General features: G+C 39.6%; 1 pseudogene; it reads left to right on the top strand.

Annotated features, from left to right (window-relative positions):
• The first annotated feature begins 3,230 nt into the window (after positions 1-3,230).
• LOC123646962 lies at positions 3,231-4,891 on the top strand (annotated as a pseudogene).
• Positions 4,892-11,130: the final 6,239 nt, after the last annotated feature.

The raw sequence follows: 11,130 nt of genomic DNA, 5'->3' as shown, positions 1-11,130 counted from the left end.
AGATGTTTGGTGAATGGGGACCTAAAAATAAAACCAAAAAGAATGTCATATTGCTTTCTGCAGATCCTTTTGGACCCACAACATCTGCTTAATCTCTCTCCCTTCTTCTCTAGATTATTTTATTTTACATGCAAATTCAAGAGTGTGTAATTCAGCTCTCTAGAATCATCTCCTCTCTTAGTCCCTTCAGGCTGCTATAACAAAATGCCCTAAACTGGATATAAACTGCTTATAAACAATAGAAATTTATTTTTCCCCATTCTGGAGGCTGAAAAGTCTAAGATCAAGATGCTACAGAATCAATACACTATCTGGTGAGGGCTTCCTGGTTTATAGATTGCACCTTCTACCTGTGTCTTCACATGGTAAAAGGACAAATGAGCTCGGTGGGCCTCTTCAATAAGGGCACTAATCTCATTCTTAAGGGCCCTACTCTCATGACCTACTCATCTCCCAAAGACTCCACCTCCAAATATCATCACCTTAGGGATTAGAATTTCAACATATGAATTTTGGGGGAAGCATAAACATTCAAACCATAGCTTCTTCTCTCTGACCCTCAAGCCTCCACCTTAAAACCTCAAAACCACCTGAAGGAACATGTTGAAGTTCACAGTCAAACACAAAAAAACAAGCCTCCCTTGGTTTGTATGGGGTTGCCTCTATCATATTATGACAAAACATAACTCAGTCTGTTTTTAGCAACTATAATACTATTTCAGAGCATGTGAAACTGGAACTGAAGAAAACACACTGGCTTTGGTGACAGACAGACCTGGATACAAATCCTGTCACTGGCTCTTGGTAACTCCTTTTGATTTGGACGAGATACTTAATCTCACTGAGCTCCGGTTTTCTTATCTAGAAAATGGGAATCATAGTGCTCAGGATTGTTAAAAGGATTAAAGATAATTTCTTTTTATGTTGTTATTCAATTAATTCAATCACAATATGTACTGAGCACTACTACGCACTTAGGGCTTTTTCTGGGCCCTTTCCATCAGCGAGAGAAACAAAGATTCCTATCCCCCACAGAGCTTGCAATTTTAGAAAGAGGAACTAAATGGTAAACAATAAATAAAATAAATGAATAAATTATAACATAGGTTGGAAGTGATAAATATAATGAAAAAAAGAAAAAGATGAGCTCAAGAATTCAGACCTGCCTGAGCAAGAGTGAGATCCTGTCTCTAATAAAAATAGAAAAATACCCTGGGCACGATAGCATGCACCTTGTAGTTCCAGCTGCTCAGGAGGCTGAGGCAAGAGGATTGCTTGAATCCTGGAGTTCGAGGTTGCAATGAGCTATGATGACACCACTACACTATAGCCAGGGTGATAGAGCAAGACTCTGTCTCAATGTCAAAAAAAAAGAAAGGAATGAAGGAAGGAAGAAAAAACAAAGGGCAAAGTAAATGGGATCAGGATAGCAGGGTGGGGAAGTGAATTGAGCTGGGCCTCTTTGAGAAAGTTAAATTGGAGCTGTCTTGAGTGGGGAGGGAATGAGCCAGAGGAAGAACATCCCAGGCAGGGGCGAAGGCCCTAAGCCAAGGTGGTAGGGGGGTTGCCTCTAAGGTACAGTGAGGACTTTGGCTTTTACTCAAGGTGGAATGGGGAGTACAGTTGACCCTTAAACAACACTGGTTTGAACTGCATGGGACCACTTATATGTAAATTTTTTTCAATAAATACACTAGAAAATTTTTTAGAGATTTGTGACAATTTTTAAAAACTCACAGATGGACCATATAGCCTAGAAATATCAAAAAATAAGAAAAAGGTAAGTATGTCATGAACGCATAAAATATATGTAGATACTAGTCTATTTTATCAATTACTACCAAAAAATATACACAAATCTATTATAAAAAATTCACATTTATTAAAACTTGTGCACACAAACAGACCATACAAGGCAACATTCACACTCAAGAGAAATGTAAACAAATGTAAAGAAGGAGTGTTAAATCATAACTGCATAACATTAGCTGTAGTACATATTATACTGCTGTAATAATTTCGTAACCACCTCCTGTTGCTATTGCAGTGAGCTCAAGTGTTGCACATATCCTCTTAAAACTCCATGATGCTAATCATCTCCACGTGAGCAGTCTCTCCAGTAAATTGTGGATGGCAGTAGAAAGTGATCTCTTGCAGTTCTCACATATTTTTCATTGTTTTTACTGCAATACCGTAAACCTTGAATAACATCTTGGGACCCATAAGAGGTGCCACTAGTAATGCTAGAAGTGCTCCCAAGAAGCAGAGAAAAGTCATGACATTACAAGAAAAAGTTGAATTGATATATACTGTAGATTAAGATCTGTAGCTACAGTTGCCCGCCATTTCAATATAAATGAATACAGCATAAGGACAAATGTAAAAAAGGAAAAGGAAATCCACGAAGCCATCACTGCAGCTGTGTCAGCAGGTGTGGAAGCCTTGAACTTTTTGTGAAATACCTTTTTATCTCATATTGAAAATGCAGCTGTTATGTGGGTGCAAGATTATTATGAGAAAGGCATACCTATATGCTCTAATATGATTTGAGAAAAAGTGAAGTCATTACATGACAACTTAAAGCAAAAGGAAGGTGAAGGATCCAAAGCTGAACAATTTGATGCCAGCAAAAGATGGCTTGATAATTTTAGAAAGAAGTTTGATTTTTAAAAATGTCAAGATAACAGGAGAAGCAACTTCTTCTGACCAACAGGCAGCAAACAAGTTCCCAGACACCATTTTTTTTAAAGATAATGCATTTTTGATAAATTAGAACACAATAGAAACTGTGTGTCTATAATACACACATAAAAAGGTCCCGTTTAAACTGTGAGCAAGACAGGTGTGGACACCAGCTATCATCACAGGAACCTGAAGGCAGGAGAGATGGTGTCCCCAGTTTTCTGTCACTCGGGATACAGAAATTCCACCAGCCCAGAGTCATTGCCCACCGTCACCCAGCCTCAGGCTTCGGCCCCATGGGTAGGTGGCTCCTCCTCAGCCCTGGCCTTCTTATGCCTGCGCATGTGCCTGTACTTGTCCACATAGGCCTTCACCAGGTTGGCCACTTTCACAGGGTTGATCTCATCACTCTTGCTGTGGCAGATGTTCTGCACAGCCTTGTGCAGAATGTCCTTATATTCCTCCTTGGCCACCTCCCTATTCTGGTAGAAGGCCTTGATGGCCAGCTTCATCTCCTCCACAGCCCACTCCTGCATGTGCACTTCTTCATGTACTCCTCCTTCTTGGTATTCTCTGCAGCTGGCCTGGAGGTTGAGGTCCTCCCCTCTGAGTTGTTGGCTACAGTGGCTTGGCTGGCTGGCTCCGAGGCTGAGGTCATTGTAACCAGGAAGGGCATGCTGGATCCCTTGGAGGTACACTTGCTAGACTTTCCCAATATTGTAATCAAAGGATCAGAGCTCCAGCTCCCCTTCCAGACTTGTCTCAAGGTGGAAAAGTTTGGGGATCTAATCCTCAAAGCCACTGAGCCCCAGATGGTTCTCTTCAACCTCTTTGATGACTGGCTCAAGACTATTTCATCTAACATGGCTTTCTCTTGTCTCATCCTGATTTTTGTGCCCTGCATGTGAACAATGACTGGGTGAAAGTGATCCTGAAGCCAGACAAGACTACTGTTACAGAACCACACCACATCTAGCCCACTCTGACTGATGAGGAGTGGATCAAGGTGGAGGTGCAGCTCAAGGATCTTATCTTGGCCAACTATGGCAAAAAAAAACAATGTGAACATAGTATCACTGCCACAATCAGAAATTCAAGATATCATCTTAGGTATGGAGATCTCAGCACCATCACAGCAGTGTCAGCAGATAACTGAGATTGAGAAGCAGACCAAGGAACAGTCACAGCTGACTGCAACACAGATTCACACTGTCAGCAAGCATGGTGACAAGATCATCACCTCTACTACTGGCAACTATAAGACCCAGACTTTCTCATTGAAGAATGAATGGAAGGTCAGGGCCATCTCTGCTGCTAACCTGTATTTAAGGACCAGTCACATCTGTGTTTCATCTGATGACATCAAGGAGACCGGTTACACCCATATCCTTCCCAAGAACGTGCATAAAAAATGCATCTTCATATCTGACCTTCAGGCACAAATTGCAAGATACCTGTATGGGGTGAGCCTGCCAGATAACCCCCAGGTGAAGGAAATTCACTGCAATCATGATGGTACCACAATGGGGCACTCATCAGACTGTGCACATGCCTAGCCAGCAGCCCCAGCATGAGTACCTCAAGGAGATGGAGCCCTTAGGTTGGATTCACACTCAGCCCAACGAGTCCCCCATTTGTCACCCCTGGATGTCACCACCCATGCCAAGATCATGGCCAAAAACCCATCTTGGCATGGCAAGAAGACCATTATCATCACCTGCAGCCTCACACCAGGCTCCTGCATACTGATGGCCTACAAGCTGATCCCCAGTGGCCATGAATGGGCCTGTCAGAACACAGACAAAGGCAACAACCTCAAGGGCTACCTACCCTCACACTATGAGAGGGTCCAGATGTTGCTGTCAGACCACTTCCTTGGCTTCTTTATGGTCTCTGCCCAGTCTTTGTGGAACTACAACTGTATGAGTGTCTGGCATGATCCTAACATGAAGTATGAGCTACAGTTGGCAAACCCCAAGAGTTCTACCGTGAGATGCACAGACCCTCCCACTTCCTCAACTTTGCTATCCTGCAGGAGGGTGAGGTCTACTCTGTGAACCGCGAGGACCTATATATGCCTAGTTATTCCCTTACCTCCTCCTGCTTCAGACTCCCCAAAGGCTGGGGCCTCTTAACCCCCACAGACAAGCTAGTGACAATCAGCAGCTTGGCCTCTTTTCCCTCTGTTTTGTGCTTATTGTGTTGTTGACCTGATGGCTTGTAATTATGAACAAAAATATAACAAATATTGCATAAATAAAAAAAAATCATTGAGGCAAAAGGATACCTGCCTGAACAGGTATTTAATGCAGATGAAAGTGCCCTATTCTGGGGGAGGAAATTCCACAAAGGAACATTTATTAGTAAGGAAGAGATGCAAGCACCAGGATTTAAGGCAGGAAAAGACAGGCTAACTCTACTGTTTTGTGCAAATGCAATCAGGTTTATGATCAGGACTGCCCTCATCTATAAAGGTGGTAACCTCCAAGCCTTAAAGGGAAAAAATAAATACCAGCTGCCAGTCTTTTGGTTGTACAACAAGAAGGCTTGGACAAAAAGAACCCTTTTTCTGGATTGGTTCCATCAATGCTTTGTCCCTAAAGTCAGGGAGTACCTTAACAGTAAGGCACTGCCTTTTAAAGTTCTTTTGGAATTGAACAATGCCCCCAGCCACCCATGATTTCAACACCAAAGGCATCTAAGTGGTCTACTTGCCCTCAAACACAATGTCTCTAAATTAGCCTCTAGATGGGGGGTCATAAATCTCATTACATATGGTTCTCTATGGCAAGGATTGTCAACACTGCGGAAGAGAACCTTCATAGAACATCATGAAAGTCTGGAAGGATTGCATCATTGCTATAGAAAAAGCTGTGAAAGCCAGCAAACCCAAAAGAATAAATTCCTACTGGAGAAAACTATGCCCAGATATTGTGCATAACCTTGCAGGATTTGCGACAGAGCCCATGAAGGAAATCATGAAAGAGATTGTAGCTATGGCAAAAAAAAAAAAAAAAAAAATGAGGGTGTAAAGAATTTCAAGATTTGAATCTTGGAGAAATTCAAGAGCTAACAGACACCACACCAGAGGAGCACTTGATGGAGATGAGTGCTTCTGAACCAGTGCTAGATAATGAGGAAGAAGACATAGAAAAAGCAGTGCCAGAAAACAAATTGACATTAGACAATATGACAGAGGGGTTCTGATTATTCAAGACTGCTTTTGATTTCTTTTATGACATGGACCTTTCTATGACACAGGTACTGAAACTAAAGCAAACAATGGAAGGATTGGTATTATAAACATTTTTAGAGAAATGAAAAGGCAAAAAGTCAGACAGAAATTACGACTTATTTCGGTAAAATTACACCCAGTGTGCCTGGCTCTCCTGCCTCCCCTTACACCTCCTCCACCTCTTCTGCCTCTGCCACCCATGATACAGTCAGACCAACTCCTCCTCCTTCTCCTCAGCCTGTTCGACATGAAGACAAGGATGAAGATCTTTATGATGATCTATTTCCACTTAAGGAATAGTAAATATATGTTCTCTTCGTTATTATTTTCTTAATAGCATTTTCTTTCCTTTAGCTTACTGTATTGTAATAACACAATACATAATACATACAACATACAAAATATATGTTAATTGATCATTTATGTTATTGGTAAGACTTTCGATCAACAGTAGGCTATCGGTAGTTAAGTTTTTAGGGAGTCAAAACTCATGTTAATTTTTGATTGACTGCATGAGGGGTCAGTGCCTCAACCCCTGTGTTATTCAAGGGTCAGCTGTAATTGTGGGGTTCTGAACAGACGAGTGACATGAGCATTATGATTATTTACCTATCATTAGAGATGATGTGCCTCAATTAAACATTCTAAAATATTGCTTGAAGTCCAAAAAATGTTGAATAGATGAGTCCTTTTCTACTTGGGCTTAAGGTGATTATTCTTTGCAACAGGATTTTAAAATAGTACTAAATTTGCCAAGGGGCTCTCCCATGATCACATAACCATCTTTAAACATGACGTTTCTGGAGAGCAGGGTGTGTGTGTGAATGGGTGCGGATGGGTGTGTGTGTACACGTGTGTGGGCACCCGCTTGCTCAGACACTCCCAAGCAAATACCTGAATGCTGCTGCGGCCCTACCTGGATCTCATGCCAAATCTCAGACTTGTGTTCCTGGGTGTGGCGTGGAGTCTGAGGAAAAAGCAGCAGCCCCAGACCTCTAGTCATGGGCCTTTATGCCTGTGCAAGAAATGAAAATTCAGCTCTAGATACATGCAGCTCAGGCCATTTGACATTCTAGTGAAAGATTTGATTAATAAATTATGCATTTTCTCCATTCTGCGTAGTTAAATGAAAGATGATAGATACAATGTGAGATCCTGTGCAGGCATTTAGGAAGAACCACATAATCTTCAATAGGTTGCGAAACAGGACAAAAGGGTATTCTTTCACATTTTATTTTTCCACAAAAGCCCTGTCACCGAGCACCCCGTGTTTCAAAGAAATTTTACTACTATAACTTTTTGGTACATTTTAGGGATCCTAGCTGCAAGGGCATTAACTTCTCATATTTTACTTCATTCCTGATATCTTTATTGAAAGTTAATTTTTCTTTACAGGCCGTTGTACTTGCTAATATTGCCTGAATAAAATGTAATAGTGCAATAAGGTAAAATTTGTCCCATGGAACAGATAAACGTGAGGCTATTGAATAGGGACCTTGAGCTCACCACCCTTTGTTCCCCAGCACCCATATGATGAGTGTAATGGGTCCTTTAACTATTTAAACCTTCATATCCAAAAAGGAGGAAAATGGCAATCTATTAACATGTTTATCTAATAAGAGATGAGTGCAATAAAATATTACCCTGTATTAACTTCTTTTTTTAAATTCATCTAGAAAATTGAATTAAGCTAGGTCAAATCTGATTGAACATACAAGCTAATAAACTTCCTTCTCTATCTCCTTTCTAACTGTCATGTAATCTAAATGCTGGCACTCACTACTGTTAAATTATTGTTTGTCTAAGGGTGTTTGCATCAATATTCAAATTGAATGGGAAATCTTTGGAGATGGAAAATGTGAAAGAAGTTTAAATGTATTCCTTTGCCAATGTAGTCAATAAGAGCATGGACTCTGGAACCAGCCTGCCTGGGTTTGAGGGTCAGCCCTAGTGAGCTTTGTGAACAAGGGCAAGTTATCTAACCTCTCTGCGACTCTGTTTCATTATCAGTGGCAAGGAAATAGCAATAGGATGTTAAGAGGATAAAGTGAATTAATATATGAAAGCACTTAAAGCAGTCCCTGATATGTGACAAATTGCTAAATAAATGGAAAAATATTTAAAATCAAATTACTTCCTTTATGACCTACTCAAGAAAAATTGGTGGGAGGGGCAAGTGAATCACTACCTCTAGAACTATTTTTGCAAGCTATTTTCATGGCCCACCTGGTCTCATTAAATCTCTCCAAAATTGTCCAAGTCATGGGACCCATGCCCTCCCCCTTGTAAAGTAGCATCCATACAGGTGATTCTGAGCATGAGATCAAAACTCTCATTTCTTCTCTTCCTTTTTGAAAGTTCTCTCTGATTATTGGGGAAGAATGCCTTGGGCTTGTCTCTGTGTTGGAAGACCTAACATGCTCCTTCTCTGGGTTATTTCTGGTGTTTATATGGAAGGGCGACCCCTGAGGGTGTGAATAATAGGATCCAGAAATGGTTTTATAGCTCTACAGCTCTCTGGCACCCTGGTGAAATGCTGATCCTGCTCTCCCCCAGGGGTGTGGATCAATGTTGAAGTGGACCAGAGTCAGGGCTTGTGGATATGTACACATACAGGCCCATGCGGGCGCACACACACACACATGCACACACACACACAGTGAACATTCACTCAAAAATGGTTTGTCCTTCCACCCATCTCCCTCCTGAGGGTTCTGTATTTGTTCCCTGTGCCTGGAACAGGCTAGTCCAGCTCAAGTTACCTCCTCAGAAAGATCTTCTGTGATCAATCTGTGCCTGAAACAGTAGCAGGCACATGATAGGCACCCAATAAATAGTTGTAAATAGATAAAAAAGCAATCTGTTTTTCCACAAAGTCAAACAGCTACAAAGCCAAAAATACAGACTTTCTTTTGAGGGAAGGGAATAGTTATAATAACATACACACATGGTTCAAAATTCAAGTAATACAAAAGATTATGCAGTGAAAAACCTTCTTTATTCCTGTCCCCGAGCCATCCTATTCTCCTCCCAGAAGCAACTGATGTTATTGATTTCTTATGTGTCCTTCATAGATACTTTCCATTTGCCAACCAATCTGTATGTATGTGTATATGTGTATATTCATCTATATACATACATATGTGTGTGTGTATATATATGTATAATCTGCCTTCCCTTCCCCCATTTATGACCATTTTAAACAATCTTCTGATGTCTTACTATTTCTTCCCAGAACTCTTGTGTCTTTGCTTTGTGTTTTGCCTATTTTTAAAACATAGTATAGGGGGGTGGGGCAAAAAATAAATAAATAAATAAAACGTATATAGTTGAACTTACAGAATTATCAAAGAATCATTATTCAAGCTCTTTTCAATTGAGAGCTCCTCTAATGTTTTTAAAAATATTTTGTTTACAAAAATATATTTTGCCACTCATTTTTCATAAAACTATATGTTGTATAAAGCAAATAAATGTAAAATCTACAGATAAGTTCATAAGCAGGTGACCTTTGTATGGCCTGGGACATATTAGGGGAAGGCTCAGGAACATATCATATGTTGAGCTGTGTGGTACTTTTATATTTAACATAAATGTGAAAATGATTTTTAAGCACAGAGGGCTTCTTGTTACCAAGTAACCACTTTTATACTTTGATAGTTTTTTAGAACTACTTATGTGGGTTAGAAATTGTAATGGCTTATGTGAACATATCTGATTATACTGTTTGAACCTTTCATGCTAACATTCCTTTATTTTCTGCACACTCATCTGCATGAAGCCATGACTTCTCCCTTTCCTCCTTTCCAGAACACCTTCTTTTACTTGTCTTCTCTCTCCTCCCAGGGGGGATATATAAATTTCTGCCCAACATAAATATCTACCTGTTTATTTTATCTGCATTTTCAAATTTTCATTTCTCATAAAATCTCATTGAGGTTCACCCATGCCTAAAAGTGATGAACCATAGAACAGGTTAGGACCAGTGCTGTGTCTTAGAATCATTTCTAAATTAATTGACCTAAAGTTAATTTCCCACCATGAAGCCTATTATGGAAATGAATAAACTGCAGAGTAATGAATTAAAGATAATTTTGCTTTGTATATCATTTGCCATATTTGGCTCACAAATTTCATATTTAAATAAAATAAGTTGGTATTGAAATAGAAAGCTATTACACAAGGAAAAAAGAAAAATGCTTAATAGGAATTAAATTAATGATCAATATTTCTCTTAGAAGGAAAATAGATTACTTTTGGCAAGTGGGTTCAAACAAGTGACTTATGACAATATTAGTTATGCATTTAAATATGAATGCATGTGTATGTGTATACACACATACACATACATACATTGTTTTTAGCATAAACAACAATAAATTGCCTTGGAAAACTTGGGCTTTTCCCCAACCTATGGCCATCTGAACTGAATAGTACCCTTTGCACTTTGCCTTCTACTCAAAATGGGCTATGTTTCAGACCGACAAACTGGATTGAGGCATGAGAAAATGTAGTTGTAGACTTTTTAAAATTTATTCAATATTATATTTTTATATTACAGAAGGTTTATAGGTGCATATGCAAAAATATAAATGTGTATGTGTATTTTTATAATAAAAACTAAAGAAAGCAAATCAATGTTTAACAACATTTTCTTGGCCGAAAGAAATATGTGGAATATATAGTGATTCTCAAATGGAGGTTCACCCCTAGGAGAGTATTGGAATCTCAAAAAGATGCAAATTTTTTTATCAAGTGTAGGCAAGGAATTTGAAAGGTTTCAAAACATAGGCATATAGGAGATAGAAAGAGGGTAAATGAATATTAAGGCTGTTTGGGCTAAAGAAGAGACAAGTCTCTGTTTGGGCTAAAGAAGAGACCAGTCTCTGTTTGGGCTCTGGCCCTGAGTTCACAATCATGATTCTAACAGCCAACATTTTTGATCATCGCTCTGTGCCAGGCATTTTATCATTCCCTGACCTTCACATGTACATGCCATTGATACCTTCATTCTATGGATGAAGAAATGGATGCTTTGAGGGCTCAAGTAACTTACCCAAGATCACAAAGATAGTAAACTCAAAGCCAAGATTTGAAACAGGACATCAATGCTCTTAACCATGGTACTTTACAATACTGTATTCTACTCTACGATACCGTATTCTATTCTACTGGAAAGAACTGATTTTTGCCTCTCACCAAAACATTCCCAT

Source organism: Lemur catta, chromosome 11 (assembly GCF_020740605.2).
Source record: "Lemur catta isolate mLemCat1 chromosome 11, mLemCat1.pri, whole genome shotgun sequence".
In the NCBI taxonomy this organism is placed as follows: Eukaryota; Metazoa; Chordata; class Mammalia; order Primates; family Lemuridae; genus Lemur; species Lemur catta.
The sequence above is the reverse complement of the archived record's forward strand: the minus strand, read 5'-3'. Positions and strand labels throughout refer to the sequence as shown.